This window comes from Bison bison, unplaced genomic scaffold (assembly GCF_000754665.1).
Source record: "Bison bison bison isolate TAMUID 2011002044 unplaced genomic scaffold, Bison_UMD1.0 scf7180017864525, whole genome shotgun sequence".
Taxonomy (NCBI): Eukaryota; Metazoa; Chordata; class Mammalia; order Artiodactyla; family Bovidae; genus Bison; species Bison bison.
In genome coordinates this window covers 8973351-8996001 of record NW_011495076.1, presented here as the reverse complement: position 1 = coordinate 8996001, position 22651 = coordinate 8973351, and positions in this window count along the sequence as shown.

Sequence of the window (22651 nt, the reverse complement as noted above, 5' to 3'; positions counted from 1 at the left end):
CTGACACTGTTTCCACTGTTTCCCCATCTATTTCCCATGAAGTGGTGGGACCAGATGCTATGATCTTCATTTTCTGAATGTTGAGCTTTAAGCCAACTTTTTCAGTCTCCACTTTCACTTTCATCAAGAGGCTTTTGAGTTCCTCTTCACTTTCTGCCATAAGGGTGGTGTCATCTGCATATCTGAGGTTATTGATATTTCTCCCACCAATCTTGATTCCAGTTTGTGTTTCTTCCAGTCCAGCGTTTCTCATGATGTACTCTGCATAGAAGTTAAATAAACAGGGTGACAATATACAGCCTTGATGAACTCCTTTTCCTATTTGGAACCAGTCTGTTGTTCCATGTCCAGTTCTAACTGTTGCTTCCTGACCTGCATACAAATTTCTCAAGAGGCAGATCAGATGGTCTGGTATTCCCATCTCTTGAAGAATTTCCCACAGTTTATTGTGATCCACACAGTCAAAGGCTTTGGCATAGTTAATAAAGCAGAAATAGATGTTTTTCTGGAACTCTCTTGCTTTTTCTATGATCCAGTGGATGTTGGCAATTTGATCTCTGGTTCCTCTTCCTTTTCTAAAACCAGCTTGAACATCAGGAAGTTCACGGTTCACATATTGCTGAAGCTTGGCTTGGAGAATTTTGAGCATTACTTTACTAGCGTGTGAGATGAGTGCAATTGTGCGGTAGTTTGAGCATTCTTTGGCTTTGCCTTTCTTTGGGATTGGAATGAAAACTGACCTTTTCCAGTCCTGTGTTTTTAAACATAGAAACAGCTAATTCATTCTCTTGTTTTCCTTTCTGAGTCTGGCTAATTTTGCAGACAAGTCATATAGGCATTGCTGCTACTGCTAAGTCACTTCAGTTGTGTCCAACTCTGTGGGACCCCAGAGACAGCAGCCCACCAGGCTCCCCCGTCCCTAGGATTCTCAAGGTAAGAACACTGGAGTGGGTTGCCATTTCCTTCTCCAATGCGTGAAAGTGAAAAGTGAAAGTGAAGTCGCTCAGTCGTGTCTGACTCTAGGGACCCCATGGACTGCAGCCTACCAGGCTTCTCTGTCCATAGGATTTTCCAGGCAAAAATACTGGAGTGGGGTGCCATTGCCAACTATTAGGAGAAGAAAATGGCAACCCACTCTAGTATTCTTGCCTAGAGAATCCTGTGGACAGAGGAGCCCGGTGGGCTACTGTCCATAGGGTCACACAGAGTTGGACACGACTGAAGCGACTTAGCATGCATGCATACATTGGAGAAGGAAATGGCAACCCACTCCAGTATTCTTGCCTGGAGAATCCCAGGGACAGAAGAGCGTGGTGGGCTGCCGTCTATGGGGTCGCACAGAGTTGGACACGACTGAAGCGACTTAGCAGCAGCAGCAGCAGCATATAGCCATTGGCTTCCTAGAATAATATTAACTTCACCAATAACTCTTCAGGGATGTTTATCTTGCAATGGCCAGACTTAGCTTTTTGAACTCAAATAGAGCTGAATAGTTTCCACTTATCTTTGAGTTTCTGTCTCAAGAGTATCAGCTTGAACTTAAAAAGTTGTGCAAGGAGGGCCCTGTTCCCATTATACTTGGAGTTATAGGTAGAAAAACTTTAGATACACTGTAATGGGTAAATGAGTCCACAACAGGTACAGCAGGACAATTGGCAAGAAATGAGTTTCTAAGTGTCCTCTCAACTCAGGACTACTTTTCGCTTGGTTTTCTTACAGGACCAATTTTTTTTTGAAGGAGTAAAACAGTTATATTTCTAAACTTTCCTTTCCAAAGATATTTCTGATTTCTACTTTAAGCTGAGTGTTCTTCCTGAAACTGGAGTTTAATCAAGTCTGGAAGTGATATGTTAAGAGGCAAAGTTAAGGGGGTGTGGAAAAAAACAATGTTTGTAAAGGGATCTGGGTTTTTATTTGGGCAATATATTTTCTGCAAACAAATGTTTGCTCCCCTCTTAATACGAATTTAAAATATTTTGTTAAGCACAGTTTGAATGCTCATTAACACTAATATTAATAAGGGAAAACACAAGAAAAGTCAAGTCTAATAGCATCCTTTAGAACTACTTAAATACCATCATCTACAGGTTCACAATTATCAAACTGAAGAATATGACATTTTGCTAGGATTTAACTGGACTTAGAGGTTAAATGTAGTGTATATCCCTGGGGAAACAATTTTAAGGAAATGTTAGAAAAAACTAGTAATTTTTATGCTAAAATAAACACAGGCACTATGGCACAGAATATGAAGTTTGTGTGCTTTAATTAGTAAAACACATGCCTGTTAAGAAATATCACAAATAAAAATGCCTCTTTAGTCCAAGATCTCATATCCTACAGAGGTCTGTCTTCTTTCTCAGTGATTCAGGGTAAGTTGGTGGGAAAGTTTAGAAAACACTGCAGTTGATTGTGACATGTGTGGTTAGGTATTTCCTGTAAAGAGTGTAAACGTGCCTACTTTGTTATTCTAGTGCCTGCTCTTGAATTCTCCATCTCAATTTGCAATATATATGGAGTTGAAAACTGTATGAAAATTGTGTGTTTTAGTTATGCTACCAAGGATATGCAACAGGATGTTAAAACTGAACTATTTCTGACTCTGTTTTGGCTAAAGCCCCAAGACAACATTTGCCAACTATTCTACATTCTAAAGTTAGACCACCTATGAAGGACTTGCAAAGAAATGGAGGAAATCAAGAAGAAACTCACAAGGCCCTTTTCCTCCTTCAGGTAAAAACCTATAGGAGTCAATAGGCATCAGGAGAGGCCCTGAATTTAGATGTCTGGGCATTTTAATTGCTGAAATGAAACTTTCTTTTTGTGACTAGATGTGATCAGAAGACTTTTTCTTGCCTATGAGTGACCAAAAAGTCATAGTATTTCCGTTCGATTTCATCTGTGTAGCAGAGAAAATAACCCTAGAAAGTGGGTTTTAATGAGCATTAAAAAAATAAAGTTTTTTAGTACTACCTGCGACTAGGACGTGAATTAGGAAAAAAAGAAGCCATATAAGGTAACACTTAGAGATTTCTAACAATTCTTTTTTTTCTTGTGTCTGCTTACATTTATGAATCTTGTTTCCATCAAAACTGGACTTTTCCTTTCAACTTTATATTACATTCTCTGCTTCCCTCTGCTACATGAACTCTTTCCCCATTCAATGCTGCTCTTGGTGTTCATTTACATATTGGGATGTTATTGACCTACTTGGCTTCCCAGGTGACCCAGTGGTAAAGAATCCGTTTGACAATGCGGGAGACATGGGTTTGATCCCTGGGTCAGGAAGATCCCCTGGAGTAGGAAATGGCAACTCACTCCAGTATTCTTGCCTGGAAAATTCCATTGACAGAGGAGCCATACAGGCTATAGTCCATACGGTCGCAAATAATCACACAACAATTGAGTCCCCACACACACATTGCAGTCCTATCTTTTACATGGTCTGTATTCTCCCATATGATGATGCTGGGATGGATGATTTTCTGATTTCATGGCTGCTGCTGCTGCTGCCAAGTCGCTTCAGTCGTGTCCGACTCTGTGCAACCCCATAGACGGCAGCCCACCAGGCTCCCCCGTCCCCGGGATTCTCCAGGCAAGAACACTGGAGTGGGTTGCCATTTCCTTCTCTAATGCATGACAGTGAAAAGTGAAAGTGAAATCGCTCAGTCGTGTCTGACTCTTAGCGACCCCATGGACTGCAGCCTACCAGGCTCCTCCATCCATGGGATTTTCCAGGCAAGAGTACTGGAGTGGGGTGCCATTGCCTTCTCTGGATTTCATGGCGAGTGTCTCCTAATTTCCAGAAACACTTAAACAGGCTAAAATCAGAAAATTACATTCTAAGAAAATATGGTAAATAAGTAGCAGTTATAACTTCTCTAAAAATTGCCTATCACTTGGCCTACAAATTCCTGACCTACTTACCAGTTTATCTAACCAGGAGGAATAGACAGGAATCCAGGTTATATAAATTGACCCAATCCTATATTATTATGAGATCTCAGACTTCCAGATCACAGGACTTTTTCCAAAGTGAGCAAAGAAAGGATTCATTTTATCATCAGAGAAAATATTTTAAGAAACTTTTTAAGTATATGAAAATTATTTTAAAAATTCACTAAAACCAGAGACATAAATTCACTTTGAGATATTTGCTAAAGGTCAAATATCAAATACTGAGAGGTGTTAAAAAATGATATTAAGAAGTCACTAATAATAGATACAAATATGAACAGATATTTATGAGGCACCAAATGTGCCCCATAAAGGCATTGTGCTGGTTCTGGCCATATCCTGGTAAATAATGGATAATTCCTGATCTCCATGTACTCACAGAAGTAGAAAAGAAAACATGCATAAGTAAATTACTATTTAGAATCATGCATATGATAAGAGGATCTGTGAAAGATAAAGTGACAGATGACTGCAGGAAAGAGGGTTATGTCTGTTAAGAAATCAGGGGGTCCTTCTGGTCAAAGGTCAAGTCAACAGTCTTGAAGAGTAGCCCTGGAGATGATAGGAACGTACAACTGAGAAGCAGAAAAGAGGGATACACACATGCAAAGCAGCCTAGTGTACTCAGGGACAACCTAGTAGGCTGGCAAAGCTGCAACGTTAAATGTACCTGAATAGAAGTGATTGCAAAGAAGGCTAGCATGGTGGGAAGGAGCAGGGGATAAAAGGGCTTTGCTAAGAAACTTCATCTTGAGAGCAATGGGACATCAGTCAAGGATTTTATGCCAATGAGAGAGAGATGAGGAGATGAGCACTTTAGAAGAATTCATCTGGTGCAAAATAAGACATGAAGTAGAGGATGGGGGAATCTGCAAACAAAAAGAAACCAGATTTCTAGTGGCAGAGGAAGTAGAGAGTGGAGAGAAAGAGTGAGGATGACATTTTAGAGGTAGAGCACTCAGGAAAGGAGACAGTGAGTGAAAGAAGAGAGAGAAAAGGAAAGGGGAGGGGGGGAAGGTGTGCAAACAAGAAAGGAGATTGGAAATGATAATGCAATTAAAGAAATAACTTGCCCCAAATTTTGAAATCTGGATACAGCAGGCAGAATAATGCCTCCCCTGCCCCACTCTGAGATCCCACCCTAATCTCTGGAACCTGCAAATATGTTCCCTTATTTGGCAAAAGGGACTTAGTTAATGTGATTAAATTAAGCATTTTTAAAAGGGGGGTGGGATTTTCCTGGATTATCCAGGTGGACCGACTGTAATCACAATGTAGTCATTTTAAAGTTTTTTTCTGATAGTTCCAATATCTGGGTCTGGTTCTGTTGCCTTCTTAATGTCTTAACCATGTTTTTATTTTTTAATTTTCTTGCTCATTTGTGTATCATTTTTTAAAATCGAATTCCAAACACTGTGTATAAAAGAATAGGAGAGAATCAGATAAATAGCATCCATGGTCAAAATGTGTTCATCTCTTCTTTTACCAGGGTGTTAATGTAGACCCAGTTCAATGTAGTGAGCAGTTTGCCTGGATTTCGTTGCACAGGCTTCATATTTTTCCTGTAGCAGACACACATGCTCTTGTGTTTAGTTAGAAGTTCGGGTGCCAGAAAGTTTTCCTGCTCCATATACAGTTCTCAAGGGGACCTGCACACCTGTGCCACCTGTTTCTCTCCTCACTCTTGCCCCTCCCAAAACATTGATTGTTGCTTGTTATTCAAGTAACAAGTGTATGATTCTGTGGGGGCAGAGGTGGTTCCTCCTTGTCCTCTATCTTCAGGACTGTGTACCAGAAACGAAAGGGTGGGGCTGCTTCCATGTTACAGCTCCTCTTCCAGTGGATGACAATGCCTTCTTTAGTCCATTTGGGCTGCTGTATAACAAAACACTATAACTGGGCGGCTTACAAACAATAGATATCTGTTTCTCAGAGTTCTGGAGGCTGGGAAGTCCAAGATCAAGGTGCCTGCAGATTTAGGGTCTTGTCAGGAACTGGTTTCTGTTTCATAAACGGTTGTTTCAAAAAATGTCATTTTGTGTATCCTCAAAAGGGGGAAGGGCAAGTGAGCCCTCTGGAGTCCCTGTTATCAGGGCACTAGTTCTATTTATGAGGGATCCACCTTAATAATCTACTCATATCCCAATTACATTGGGGATAAGAATTTCACTGTATAAATTTGGGTGGGGGGTGAGGGACACAAACATTCAGTCTCTAGTATCTTCCAAAACAGCTTAGGCTCTAGAAGGGCAGGCAGATTTCCCTCCTTGTCTCTGGCAGCCCACTGTGTCTTCTATCTCTGGTGCATTTGGCAAGTATAAATTTCCTGGCTCTCCCTAGTGTCCTTGCTGCTGCTGCTGCTGCTAAGTCGCTTCAGTCGTGTCCGACTCTGTGCGACCCTAGAGACGGCAGCCCACCCATCCCTGTGATTCTCCAGGCAAGAACACTGGAGTGGGTTGCCATTTCCTTCTCCAATGCATGAAAGTGAAAAGTGAAAGTGAAGTCGTGCGGTCGTGTCCGACTCTTAGCGACCCCATGGACTGCAGCCTACCAGGCTCCTACGTCCATGGGATTTTCCAGGCAGGAGTACTGGAGTGGGGTGCCATTGCCTTCTCCACTAGTGTCCTTAGATATCTCTTTTATATCTGTGCAGGACACCGGAGAATGAGATTATTTCTGCTTCTCTCCACCATCAGATGAATTTTCTCAAGATCTCTGCAGGATGGTCGGGGAGGAATCAGGTGTTCTATCCTCTTTACACTCAGAAGCAGCTGATATTTCCCTGGAACAGGGAACCAAGAGATTTTCCTGTCCTTGCCTATCAATAGACCACTGGGTTTTTAAGTAGTATATAGCACTTTACATGGTACTGGTCTGAACTGGTCTGAATCCTGTCAGTTGGTCCCACCTAGGTCTAACGGGGAGACCTGGAAATGTAGTTTTCTGTGTATACAGTCAGAGAAGGCAATGGCACCCCACTCCAGTATTCTTGCCTGGAAAATCCCATAGATGGAGGAGCCTGGTAGGCTACAGTCCATGGGGTGCGAAGAGTCGGACACGACTGAGCGACTTCACTTTCACTTTTCACTTTCCTGCATTGGAGAAGGAAATGGCAACCCACTCCAGTGTTCTTGCCTGGAGAATCCCAGGGACAGGGGAGCCTGGTGGGCTGCCATCTATGGGGTCACACAGAGTTGGACACGACTGAAGCAACTTAGCATAAGCAGTGTACACAGTAAGAAAGTAAAGCAGTGTATAAGCACATGGCATTGTCTCTGCTTTACCATGATAATGGGAAAGGGACTCAACTTAGCATTCCCTATAATTTCAATCAATCTCCTTAGCTTTGTAATCATGACTCTTGAAAAATTGAACTTCTGTCTATGTCTCCAGCTTTAGTTTCCCCACATTCCACACATATGCTGAGGTGCAGGCTAACTATTTGCACTTTTCTTAAATGCTGTGCTCTCTCTCAAGCATTCTCTTTGCATGTGCTTTTCCCCTTTTCTTCACTGAGTTCCCCCTTTTACATTGTTAACTCCAGAGAATTTTCTCTGGACTTTCTTCTGTCACTGTAGAAATCCTACATTTTTCTATTATAGCAGTTATCAATCTGTATTATGATTGATTATAAATTCTTTGAATATAGGACAGAAAAGTGCAAAGACATGAGGATGGATAGCAGATTTCATTTTCATTCATGATGCTATAGCTGTTCCAGTGGTCGGGAAGCAGTCTGAATATTCCACTGACTACAATGTTTACTCAATTCCTGTGTTTCTGCTGTCCCCTCTGTCTCCTTTTGCATACGTGCGTGCTAAGTCGCTTCAGTCATGTCCAGCTCTTTGCGACCCTATGGACTGTAGCTCACCAGGTTCCTTTGTCCATGGGATTCTCCAGGCAAGAATACTGGAGTAGGTTGCTGTGCCCTCCTCCAGGGGATCTTCCTGATCCAAGAATCGAATCCATGTTTCTGACATCTCCAGCATTGGCAGGTGGGTTCTTTGCCACTAGTGCCACTTGGGAAGCTCTCTTTTGTATACTCTGCTACTCATTAAATGGTTTTTAAAAATATAACTCAAACTATTTAAAAAGGAATATTTTAATAACATATAATAGTTAACACATTGATAATTTTTATTCTAAGTATTTTGATATATCAATTCATTTAAATTTCAAAACAATCTTATGACTGTGGTATTATTATAATCCCTATTTAATAAATGAAAGAAAGGGATGCTAACAAGAAAACAAGATTAGGAAGCTCCTTCTCTTGTCCTCTTGGCTTCTGGTTTCTCTCTAGTTTTCTCTGTTGGAAGAAACCACCAGGAAGCCAACTGGCAAAGAAGAAACGTAGCTGGCAGACAAAATGAAAAGAGGTTGGATTTACTAACCTAAAATCTCAGAGAAAGGACCTTACAAAACTGGGACTCAAAGTACTGAGCAGAAAGTATTAGCCGTCTAGAGCTGGTAGCAATCTTGTCATCACTAAGCAGACTACAGAAGGGTACATTTGAAGCTGAGAAACAATAGTTTAATAACTAACACAGTGGCTTATGTGTGCAGAACCTACTAGAATGTGCTTCCGCATTTGGGGGTCCTGTCATGATTCTGAATTTAGGGGTGCTATTACGATTCTCACCAAGAGTTTGTATTATCTGCAACAGATACCTGAGTTGTTTGTCTGAAACACTTCTGAGAAATTTAAAGTCTTAATTTTGCTCCTTAAAACAACTAATAAGTTTTATTTTACTAATTTATCAAAGCTTCTTCTGGATATCTTCTCTGACTCCTATACGGAACCTGTTTTTACCTGTTAAACCACAGACAGGACAAACTCCACAAATGAAAATGGTGCAGCTGTAAAGCAGGCTCACTGATGACACTTATAGGCAGAAAGTAAACAAAACTCATGTAGTCTCCCTGAGTCTCACTGTCCAACAGAGAGTTGTTCTTGGCCTGGTGGGGCTGGATGTACAATGGGGGTACAGGCCGTTGTACCTTCCTTACACATATACAGCTCTACATTTTTATGGAGAAGTTAAGGAGGAGGCAAGAAGGATCACCAGACTGACAGCCTAATAATGATGTCTCTGTCAACCAAAGTCCAGTCAGGCAATAGAAACTATACCAGTTATTTGAGCAGAGGAATCTAGTATAAAGAATTACTAACTTGGTATAAACTTGTTAACTATGTAATCTGTAGGTTAAAGGGAACTCTAGTCACTGGCTCGCTTCTGCTGGATTATTTGCTAAAGGGGAGAAGGGGAATGGTTGAAATCATCACAATTTAGAAAAGGAGGTTCAACCATTGGAATTTAGACAACAGAGCAGGATCCCCACAACCTGGGACCCAGACCACTGAGGAGGAGGTGTCATACTGGTGGTAGTGCTGTCTCATGGTGGGGGAGGGGATATCACAATGAATCTGGCTTTGTAAGTGTTTGAAAATCTATAAACCATGGAAAGAATCTTCTTATGGAAAGAATAACCATTGCCAGGATGAGAAGTCCTGGTACCATTGCTAGGATGGTGCTCAGAGAAACAGGAAGCATAAAGAAAACAAACCAGGAGAGACTTCTTCCTCCTTTTTTATCATAGAAGAATTCCTCTAGTGTTTTCTGTTACATAGCCTAATAGCCTTCACTATGGACAGAGATACAGAAATGTGCTTTGCAGAGCCTCAGCACTGGCATCACAAAGCCAAGTGTAGAATAGTGAGTTTAGCACTAAGAGAAAACAGCTTATAAGGGGCACAAATGGAAATGAGAAGGTCTTGGACTCTGTTTGGAGGAAGGGGCTTGCTAAAGAGAAGACCTTTCTAATTCTTGTTGTAATTCAGTGACTTGATGAGTTTTCCCACAAGCTTCAGTTTCAACTGGACACTGAGCAGTCCTTCCTGATGAGCCAGCTAGTCTGGAGGATAGCAGAGGGGCATCATTCATAGATAGAGGGATCCATCTCCTTAATGCTTTTGTAAATTTTGAAAATCTTAAGAGTGGGATGGTAAAAAATGTACTCTCTAAAATGCCAAGGAGTGTTCCTAGGAGAGGAAGCTTATCCTGAGATGCAGAAATTGCAAGACCTGGGTAACTCTTTGGCACACAGTGGTCTCAGTGGGTGGTATGATTGTGCATCTGAATTGTCTTTGGACACTGGGTCAAGAGATCTCTCTGGTAAAAGGGTCTTTAAGAAACAAAGATAGCTCAAAATTTTTTTAAGTAGTTCACATGATTAAAGTAGTCTATTGAAAAGATTTATCTAGCAGTGACATATTAGATGAAAAGGAGGAGTGAGAATACGGAGACAGGAAGCCCAGTTAAGACACCTAAGCCTATGATCTGACCTGTGGTTATGACTGGGGAGCTAGGAAGACAGAAACATAAACACCATACAAAAGGAAAAGGAGAACCAAGTAAAATTATAGCACATGAAACTTATCACATCATTTTATAGCCTGTTGTTAATATGTCCATCTTCTTTGCTAGATTCTGAGCAACAGGTTTACAAAAACATTTTCTCACTAATCACTGTTATGGGATGAGGAGGGAGAGAAACACTAATGGAATAGTTGTAACATTGTCAAAAACCAAGAGCAAGACTTGTCTGAGAGCAGCTTAGTGAGGAGAGTACCCTCGCTGGAGATTTGGGGCAGGCTGCCAAAATACTGTGTGAGTGGTGCTGGCAGCTGCTGGACAGTAACCTGAGCGATACTGGCAGGCTCAACCTAGAGCAATCGGGAAAGTCGTGGAGTCCAGTGTCATCAGCATGTCATGCAATAATAGCTGAGTCTATGAGGCCGTCAAGTAGATAGAGAGGGGCACACATTTCTTCAGTGCCTCTAGTGGTGGCCAAAGAGAAGGCATCTATAAACTCCATGATCCTGTTCGTGGAAGGGACCACCTCAGGGATAGCACAATTACAGTGATGATGATGATGATAATGTAGCACCTAAATGCTAAGTTCCTTCCATGAGCCAGGAGCTAAATATTACACATATGTACCTTATGTAATCCTTATAGGTGACTATAAAGTATATATCATATTTTACTCTACAAATTATGGAACCTAGATTTAGTAAATTAAGTTAGTCAAGATTATATGGAAATAAATGGAAGACCCAAGTTTGCTGTTTCAAGACTATGATGTGAACTCTTGTGTTTTGTAAAGAGGCTCTGGACCAAGCATGACTTTTATTACCACAATCACTCCTGTGTTTGCTCACCGTTTGCTCCTAGGCTTTTGAGAGTTCTCTCTAATAGCTTGTAATGATGGAGCAGGCTTAATTAAACCCAAATTTCTAAATATGCTTGAAACTGTAGTGAAAAATAACATTTTATAACTTGTCAGAAAAATTACCATAGGTATTTTAGATCAAGTGTAATTAAACCCAAATTCCTAAATATATTTGGACCTGTAGTGAAAAATAATGTTCTATAATTTGTCAGAGAAATTACTACAGGTATTTTAGAATCTAATAAATTATTAGATGAAATGAAAATAAGTTATCATTGTTTGGTTTTATAATGCAGATATGAGTTATGTAAAATTGTGAATTGCAAATACTTGAAAAGAATGACACTTGTACCTTACAGAGAAAAGAAATTGGACACAAGTTGGAAAATAGCTTTGGCCTCTTTCTTTTGACCTCATAATCACTTGTGACCCTGGGGTAGCACTAAGCCTTCAAATATAAACTGATTTTCTCTGGTGTCTGATTGCAAGTTGTAGGCTTTCATTATGAATATGGCATTGAACATACCATTTCTTATCATTATCTGTCAAGAAGAAAAAGCAATGGGAGGATTAAGGAGGTCCTTAATGGATAGCTTAACACTGATGATAATTTATCCGATTTTCTATGTGCAACATTCCACACACTGCAAAGGTGTTGCCATAAGACCCTGAAGAACAGACATGGGAAAAATTCTGAATAGTGATAGGGAACTTATCACTCAACATAATATATAAGTGGCATTTAAAGTTCAGAACCAACAAACCACTTTAACCATCATATAAAAGATCGAATGCCTTTCTTAATTGGATATTACATTCTTTCTCTCAAGTGGACCTCAGCCTACTTAAGAATTATAGAAATGATTCCCCTATAGCTTTGGAAACTTGGTATAAGATGGTAGAGAGAAGAATAATGAGATAAATTGAGTTTCCAACTAATTTCCCTTTTTTACCTCTCTCTCTCTGTGTCTGCCTTTTTTTTTTTCTTTTCTTTATCTTCTCAACCCTTGCTCCCTACAAGATTGTGTGACCTTGGACAAGAGTGACCTTGTGTCACTCTTGGCTTTAATTTTCTCCTTACTAAAGCTGAGGCAGTTGGATTTGTGCTTTATTTCTATGATTTCAACCATTTGATGATTTCCTCTCTCCATTTACCAATCTGCAAAGCTGAAATTGGTTAAAATTTAAAAAACAGTAGAGGAGCAAAAGAGAGAAAATAGAGTAAATATTGCTACTCTTTAGTTTAGAAAAGTATTTGTTATTTTAAGAAATATTTGCTTAAAATATAAAATATTTTATATAAATAAATATTATAATTATTATAAAAAAACACAAAGGTACTTGCTTGTAATTTTTTTTAACATTAAGTGGCTTCTCTCCTTTAACCATCTGTTCCTCTTTTATACTATAATACTCTCTTTGAGGATATTAATTTTTGTCATTTTAAAATCCCATTCTGATTGCTCTATTAATTCTGTTTCTTCAGGTGTAAATTCAGATCAGTGGCTTTATTGCTTTGCTGTTCATGATGCTGGTGCTTCTTAAATATTTGTGATTTGTGATTCTTGATCATGAAATCAAATTTTAAACTGCTATTCCCCACTAGATTGTCCATGTTAACTTAAATCTGCTGTAGATTTCTGTAGGTGTAGATTTCTGTAGGTGTTCTGTAGGTCTTTATCTGGTTAAGAAGCTCCTGTTTATTCTTTGATTGCTAGAAATTTTTATCATGAATTGATTTTATGTACTGTTTTTAATATCACTGACAATATTTTTTATTTTTAGTTCTATTGATCATTTTCCCCAATCTTTCCTTCTTTCTAGCCTCTATTATACTTCTATTTAATTTCTATTTCTTCATTTCTTTTGTTAATCATTTTAAAATTCAGTACTCAGCAAAATATTGCTTAACTTTCTCTGTCTGTTATGACTGTGTTTTCAAGGTCCATTTATATGAGTGCAGCTGCTCTCCTTGTGAGGTGTTTGCAGGACACAGGGTCCCAGCTACTTGCAGTGGTTTAATGGCACGCTTCTATTTCAAGTGTTAATAGCTCATTCTTCAGTGCCCTGGGGCTGTGTCATGTCCAGTACCCTATTGCCCATTTATGGTATCAATTGCACATATATGGCTTTCAGTTTCAGCAGTAAAGAAATTATTGTATTAGCAGCATCTCACAGGGCTGGCTCATGTGCCCTTGCTGCAAAGGAATCTGGGAAAACAAGCACTGGGTAAATTCAGCCTCTTTTGTAAAAGGTGGTTTCTTCCAGCAAGAAAGCAAGGTTGATACACAACTGAGAGTCTTTAGCAGGTAAGCATATGAAAATATTCTGGAGATAAATTCATCAAAACAATGACACATAGTAGATTATGACTGATTTGAAATGTTTGTTCTACATTTTCTAAATTTTCAGGAATATGATCATGATATTTTCATAAATAATTCATTTAACTGAACAAAAAGTATCTTGGTTGAGCTACACCTAATAGTTTATAAAAACTCAAATTCTTCTTTTTCCTTTCCAAAGATAATGAGGTCACCCTGGCTGTCTCCTTCACAAGAGGGACAGACAAGCAAATAATACATGCCCATCATCTGTTTCTAGTAAGTTCAGAAACTGAGATATGGAAGGTACTTTAATAGAGATAGTAATAATAGTAGTAATAACTGCTACTGCTACTACTACTGTTACTACTAGTGGCTAACATTTATTGAGTACTTGCTATATACAAGGAAATTTTCTAAGCACATCATTCATTTCATTGCTTTTAAAAATGAAATAATGTAAATGTATTATTTACCCATTTTACTGACCACAAACTAAAGCCCAGATATCTATTGTCAAGGTACTGATTTGGCACCATGGCCAGCTCTGTCTGGTCACATCAGGGAACATGTCCTGTGTGGACTAAACTCTGATGAGAGAACACAAGTTTATCAGGCTAAGAATCAAGGCCGTAGGTAAGTTAAGGGAACACTTAGTATAAAGATGCAGGAGGGATAAAAAGAAGAGAAGCTGTATTTCAGTCATTCTCAAGATCAGAGACAGGACAGAGAACAATGAAGTTGGAGAGGCAGATAGATGGCCAATCAGGGAAACAAGATATTTTTTGCAATACTGAGTCTGAATGACATAAAGAGAAGGGATTAGAGCAGGAGATATTTAAAAGATAAAGAGCACAGAATTTGGGGATATAAGAAATAAGGAAGGGGGGCAGTCTGAGAAATTTTGGGTTTCTGGCTTGGGTCTGAGGAGGCCTTACAAATAGCTGTGAAAAGAAGAGCAGTGAAAAGCAAAGGAGAAAAGGAAAGATATACCCATTTGAATGCAGAGTTTCAAAGAATAGCAAGAAGAGATAAGAACGCCTTCCTCAGTGATCAATGCAAAGAAATAGAAGAAAACAACAGAATGGGAAAGAGTAGAGATTACTTCAAGAAAATTAGAGATACCAAGGGAACATTTCATGCAAAGATGGTCACAATAAAGGACAGAAACCATAGGGACGTAACAGAAGCAGACAATATTAAGAAGAGGTGGTAAGAATACACAGAAATACTATACAAAAGAGATCTTAATGATCCAGATAACCAGGATGGTGTGATCACTCACCTAGAGCCAAACATCCTGGAGTGTGAAGTCAAGTGGGCCTTAGAATGCATCACTATGAACAAAGCTAGTGGAGGTGATGAAATTCCTGCTGAGCTATTTCAAATCCTAAAAGAGGAAGCTTGTGAAAGTGCTGCACTCAATATGCCAGGAAATTTGGAAAACTCAGCAGTGGCCACAGGACTGGAAAAGGTCAGTTTTCATTCCAGTCCCAAAGAAAGGCAATGCCAAAGAATGTTCGAACTACCGCACAATTTCACTCATTTCACACACTAGCAAAGTAATGCTAAAAATTCGCCAAGTGAGGTGTCAACAGTATGTGAACCGAGAACTTCCAGATGTTCAAGTTGGATTAGAAAAGGCAGAGGAACCAGAGATCAAATTGCAAACATCCGCTGGATCATCGAAAAAGCAAGAGAGTGCCAGAAAAGCATCCACTGCTTCACTGACTATGCTAAAACCTTTGACTATGTGGATCACAACAAACCGTGGAAAAATCTTCAAGAGATGGGAATACCAGACCACCTTATCTGCATCCCAAGAAACCTGTATACAGGTCAAGAAGCAACAGTTAGAACCAGACATGGAAAAATGATCTGGTTCCAAATTGGGGAAGGAGTACATCAAGGCTGTATATTGTCACCCTGCTTATTTAATTTACATGCAGAGTACATCATGCAAAATGCCAGGATGGATGAAACACAAGCTGGAATCAAGATTGCCTGGAGAAGTATCAATACTCTCAAATATGCAGATGACACCACCCTTATGGCAGAAAGCAAAGAGGAAGTAAAGAACCTCTTGATGAAGGTGAAAGAAGAGAGTGAAGAAGCTGGCTTAGAACTCAACATTCAAAAAATGAAGACCATGGCATCTGGTCCCATCATTTCATGGCAAATAGATGGGGAAACAATGGAAAGAGTGACAGAATTTATTTTCTTGGGCTCCAATATCAGTGTAGATGGTGACTGCAGCCATGAAATTAAAAGATGCTTACTTCTTAGAAGAAAAACTATGACAAACTAGACAGCATATTAGAAAGCAGAGACCTGGAGACAAAGGTCCATCTAGTCCAAGCTATGGTTTTTCCAGTAGTCATATACAGATGTGAGAGTTGGACCATAAAGAAAACTGAACGCCGAAGAATAGATGCTTTTGAACTGTGGTGTTGGAGAAGAGTCTTGAGAGTCCCTTGGAATGCAAGGAGATCAAACCAGTCAATCCTAAAGGAAATCAGTCCTGAATATTCATTGGAAGGACTGATGTTGAGGCTGAAGCTCCAATACTTGCATCACCTGATGTGAAGAGCTGACTCATTAGAAAAGACCCTGATGCTGGGAGAGGTAGAAGGCGGGAGGAGAAGGGGACGACAGAGGATGAGATGGTTGGATGGCATCACCAACTCAGTGGACATGATTTTGAGCAAACTCTGAGACTTGGTGATGGACAGGGAAGCCTGGTGTGCTGCAGTCCATGGGGTCTCAAGTAGTTGGACACAACGGAGTGACTGAACTGCACTGATTGTAAATCAAGTATACTTTAATAAAAATACAATTCCTTGCTATTTTAAAATAAAATTTATTCCTTTTATCACTTTGAGTATCTTAAATTTAGATATTTAAAATCTTCAGTGGAATACTCCATTTGTTTAAAGTGATTGTAACAGGTGTTGATTTTCAGACATGAGTTTGAGCAAGCTCCCGTGATGGTGAAGGACAGGGAAGCCTGGTGTGCTGCAGTTCATGGGGTCACAAAGTGTCGGACACGACTGAGCAACTGAACAACTGTCTTGGGTAAGTGGATGGATCGTTTGTAAAGGCTCTATGCTTAAAGAATGAAGCATATTTAAAGCAAAATGGTCTAATCTCTATTTAGAATGATGCAAATCAACTACCCAATGAAAAATTTCAAATCTCACGATTTCTTTAGAAGTTAGAAAACCTAAGCACAATAAAAAGGTATATATTTTCCTGCGTGACATAAAATCACATGCATTTCAAATTTAGACATCTGATAAGAAAATGTTACCGTGTCTGTGGCAGGATTAATTTTTGTTCTGTCAGAACTGACCTAGTGCTATAGTTATTTTAAGCCCTAGAAATAAAAAAGTGCTATGGTTGCCAAATACTAGGTGCCATCTAGTGGCCATTGAGAGTTAAGACAAATGTTCAGAAGAACTCCAAAGTATTCTGATAATTTCCTTTACCTTTTTTAAAATTGTGAGTTATATTTATCGCTTTCTGAATGATATAATCCATTTTAACCATGTTTCTAACTCCTCAAATTTGTATTTGTACAAGTGAAATTACCTTTAGCGCTATTGGTGTCTGGTTAGAATTTTGATTGGTTTAACCTTTCAACTTTGTGTCAAGAGAGTTTTCTTACTTCATTTTAGTTGAAGGGATATTCCCATTTAGAACATTCTAATTAAAATTAATGTTAGAGATTGTATTGTTTTCCAAAGGTCTCAATCTACGTTTTCATTTTCTTCCCCAAATTAAATCTAAGCTGGGGATGCCCCACAAAGGTAGACAAAGTGTCAAACAGAAGTATTTGACTGACATTAATAATGTTCATAGTTATTAATTTTGAATGTAGAAAATCAGTAGCTTTGGATCTACACAGAATATACATGTAAAGTCTCATAAAAATATTTAACATTTTAGAATTCCCATATTTAGAACTAGGGAGAAATATGGACAAAATCCAATTCTAGTGAATGTTAAGAATTCTATATCCAAAAATTTGTTAGAAATAAAAGATTAATAAGTTATAGTGCATCTAATGTTATGCCTTTAATAAGCATAATTATGTGATGTATTACTTGATATTGATACTTATTCTGATTATAACAAAAATCTATAAAGAAATGGTCAGTGATATACTGCTTAGTTTGTCAAATCAAAGTGAAAATTGAGGAAAATTAATATTAATATCATCTTGACCTCTGGCACTTATATACATTTATTATATAGTTTTGATATAAAATATTCATTACATTTTGGTAACAGTTATCACTCATTTTTGATCAGTTACTTCTAACTTGGGAAATTCTACATTAACCCCATGATAATGCAAAGGTTTATCAAGTTTCACTAACCTGACCTGAAAGGACATCACTTTAGAGTAGCAATTCTGGTGAATTAATGGGGCATGAAACATACCATTTGTTTAGCAGAAATTATATACAAAATGTATATAATGCATAGGTAAAGGTCACCTTCAATTAACAAGTATTTACTGAATATCTACTATAAACTAGGATCTGGGGATATATCTGTGAACAAGATAGACAAGGTTGTCACTAAAGGGATATTTAGTGACATGGTACTTTATTTATTTTTAGCTCAATTATCTTGATGCCATTGCTGTATTGAATCAGAGCCCACAAAATCTTTATGAATAACCTATTGGCACTCTAGATCACACCTGATCCCTCTCTTAAAGGGATATTTAGGAGAGATATTCAATGGATAATTGAAAAAAAATTTTAAAAAAAGAAAAAAAAAGAAAAAATTATGGTGGATTGGAAAATATGAGACTACTTAGATGCAAAATAGAAAAATAATTAAGGAGGGTCTTAATTTACTTGATAATTTGAAAAGGTTGGAAACTACTTATCTAGGCCCTTCTATAAGAACTTAAGGGATTTATATTCAGAGAGTGGTTTGGGGTAATATCCTTTCCTATCATAACTAGCTCCATTATAATGAGTTAACACCTGTTGCTGAGTTTTAAAAATAAAACACTAATGAAAACAGTAACCCATCACTATAACTGTGTCTCATTATCTAAAGCTTTGAAGAGATTTGTTTAACCAGGATATTGAAATGTTTAACTCAGTAGAACATAACATGAAATTATTTTTTTTACCAATCACTGCCCTAATGAGAACAATGTTAAATCTTACCTTCCTTCTGGGTAACAGATCTCCTAAGGATATCTGAGCAGATTCCTATAGCTTTCCAGTCATTTCCAGTTATTAAAATCTCAGTCACTCTTAGTCCAATTTATTTTCTCTTGAGTAGACCCTGAATCAGGGAAAGGGGAAGAAAGCTGGTATGTTACTACACTCTTTATATTGCCTTTCAATCTAGATTCTTAAATCTGGAATCGGGTAGAAGGATTATAGAGAAAGGGCAAAAATCTTTTCCCTAATTGGGCACATGGTGGAGTGCACTGTGTTCTTAGGTATCACTGGTTAACGCTGTATGGAGGGAGTGTTGATGCTGGTCCTCTTTTAGGAAATGTGCCTTAGCTGTTTTAATAGCTGCTCCAACACAGCCTTGCCAGATTCCCTTCTTCTTCCAGAATAAAACTTTAGCTCCAAAACCCACTCTCAGCTTGTATCACTGGGGTCTCAACAAGATGATTTACGTTCAGGTATCCTCATCTGTGTCCATTTAATCCCTAGGAAACTGATGCATCCTTGCCATGCCAAACAGTTTTGCTAGGTGGATACGGGGCATAACAAATGCTAAATTTAGAGAGTGTGAGGGAAACCTTACTTGAATACCAGTAATTTCAAAATTAGGGTAGTAATAGGTACTGTGGTATTGGAGAAGACTCTTGAGAGTCCCTTGGACTGCAAGGAGATCCAACCAGTCCATTGTGAAGGAGATCAGCCCTGGGATTTCTTTGGAAGGAATGATGCTAAAGCTGAAGCTCCAGTACTTTGGCCACCTCATGGGAAGAGTTGACTCATTGGAAAAGACTCTGATGCTGGGAGGGATTGGGGGCAGGAGGAGAAGGGGACGACAGAGGATGAGATGGCTGGATGGCATCACTGACTCGATGGACGTGAGTCTGAGTGAACTCTGGGAGTTGGTGATGGACAGGGAGGCCTGGCATGCTGCGATTCATGGGGTCGCAAAGAATCAGACACGACTGAGCGACTGAACTGAACTGAACTGAATAGGTATTGTGAGGGCTTCCCTGCTGGCTTAGAGGGTAAAGTGTCTGCCTGCAATGCGGGAGACCTGGGTTCAATCCCTGAATAGGGAAGATCCCCTGGAGAAGGAAATGACAACCCACTCCAGTGCTCATTCCTGGAAAATCCCATGGACGGAGGGGTCTGGGAGGCTCTAGTCCATGGGGTTGTGAAGAGTCGAAGATCAGGATGTGAGACATATGAAACCATTGCCTAATTTATGATTAAAGTGATCTTTGATTCCCCAATATTCTTAGGTATATTTAATGCCCAGCATAGCCTAGGGAAGGCAATTGAGAATAAGCAGTGTCATTTAAAATTTTTAAGTTGAACACCCACTAGCTGTTTCCAGGTTCAAGATACTAGACTCAAGGGAGCAAAGAAATTTGAAGAGTGAGTGGAAAAGGGAGATATTTAATTCAGTTAAACAACCAGGTAAAGTATACCACTAACACTGTATGTATATACTTAGTCGCTCAGTCATGTCTGACTCTTTGCAACCCCATGGACTGTAGCTCACCAGGCTCTTCTGTTCATGGGGATTCTCCAGGCTCTGGAGTGGGTTGCCATGCCCTTCTCCAGGGAATCTTTCCAACCCAGGGATCGAACCCAGATCTCCCACATTGCAGGTGGATTCTTTACCATCTGAGCCCCCAGGGAAATCCAAGAGTACTGGAGTGGGTAGCCTAACCCTCTCCAGGGGATCTTCCCAACTCAGGAATCAAACCAGGGTCTTCTGCATTGCAGGTGGATTCTTTACCAGCTGAGCTACCAGGGAAACCCATTGCTAATGCTGCTGCTGCTGCTAAGTCACTTCAGTCGTGTCCGACTCTGTGTAACCCCATAGATGGCAGCCACCAGGCTCCCCCGTCCCTGGGATTCTCCAGGCAAGAACACGAGTGGATTGCCATTTCCTTCTCCAATGCATGAAAGTGAAAAGTGAAAGTGAAAGTCGCTCAGTCGTGTCCAACTCTTAGCGACCCCATGGACTGCAGCCTACTAGGCTCCTCCATCCATGGGATTTTCCAGGCAAAGTACTGGAGTGGGGTACCACACTAGTAGCTGGTTATTTTAAACAAAACTGGTTATACAGATGCTACTTTAGGTGACATTCCATACCATATAAAATCATTTCTACAAAACCTAACATTTTTGTTGCAAAAAATGATTTTCTTATTAAAGAAATAATGGATAAATATAACCACTCTTTGAAATGATATGTTTCCTTTTTCTTCATGTCTTATTGTAAACTATAAAAAATGCATATTGAAAATCATCTATAAATACAGGGGCTTATTATGATTACTTGGTGGGCGTTAGACAATAAAAAAGCCCACATGATTTTTTAGTTGCATGGCACTTTATTTATTTTTAGCTTAATTATCTTGATGCCATTGTAGAAATGATGCTGTATAGAATTAGAGCCCACAAAATCTTTATGAATAACTTATTGGCACTCTAGATCACACCTGATTAATGCTAAAATAAATGTGAAAGCAGTTTTATTTCTGTTAGAAATGTTGGTTCTACTTATCTTTTTTTAAATGGTAGAAGAAAGAAACAGAAAGTTGGGTATGCATGAGACTGATTATGGAAATTTTGCTGGTAACATATTCAAATTTCTATTTCCATCAATGCTACACTACTTGTTCAAGTGAGGAAACACATGGATTCCTTTATTTTGAGATGTCTTGCCTCATCTGGCAATAGAGAAATGGGAAGTTCACTTAAATAATATCTACAAGTATGCTATAAATTTTATTCATTTTTTCTGGTGTTAATCTCTCTAAAGCATATTATACACATTCCAATATTTTTAAAATTAGATAAATATTTGCTTGAGATAAAGGCAATATAAAGTAAAACTATTAAAGGTAGTTATGGAAAGGGAGAAATATATGCCAAGAAGTGAAAAAGAAATACAACAAAATTATTTAAAACAAATCAATAAAAATTAAATTTAGTGGAAATAGTTGGTTGGAAAGGAAACTATATGCCAAGAAGTAGTAGCAGTAGGGAAAGAATGGCAAGAAGTATTGAGAAAGACATCTGCTTTAAAAAGTGTCCACACTATTGCCCTTTACCCTTCTCTTCATTGGAGTCTGACTGGAAATGAAGGCAAGGCTAGCACTGGAAAGGTTTAAGTTTGTTGATTCTTCCCTTTCAAAAATTAAATAGGGACATTGCTTAAACATAAAACATACACAGGCTTCTTGTATTTATTTCCTATACCTGTTCAAATGCCAATAAAATTACAGTAAAGAAACAATACATAATAGAGAGGGTGTGGAGAAAAGGGAACCTTCTTACACTGTTGGTGGGAATGCAAACTGGTACAGCCACTATGGAGAACAGTGTGAAGATTCCTTAAAAAGCCAGAAATAGAACTTCCATATGACCCAGCAATCCCACTGCTGGGCATACACACCGAGGAAACCAGAATTGAAAGAGACACATGTACCCCAATATTCATTGCAGCACTGTTTATAATAGCCAGGACATGGAAGCAACCTAGATGTCCATCCGGAAACAAATGGATAAGGAAGTCCTGGTATATATGTACAATGGAATATTATTCAGCGATAACAAGGAATGTATCTGAGTCAGTTCTAATGAGGTAGATGAATCTGAAGTCTATTATACAAAGTGAAGTAAGTCAGAAAGACAAACACAAATACTGTATGTTAATGCATATACATGGAATTTAGAAAGACAATAACGACAATCATATATGCAATGCAGCAAAAGAGATGTAAAGAACAGACTTTTTGGACTCTGGGAGAAGGCAAGGGTGGGATGCTTTGAGAAAACAGCACTGAAACATGTATATTACCATATGTAAAATAGATGACCAGTGCAAGTTTGATGCATGAAGCAGGGCACTCAAAGTCAGTGCTCTGGAGCAACCCGGAGGGATGGGGT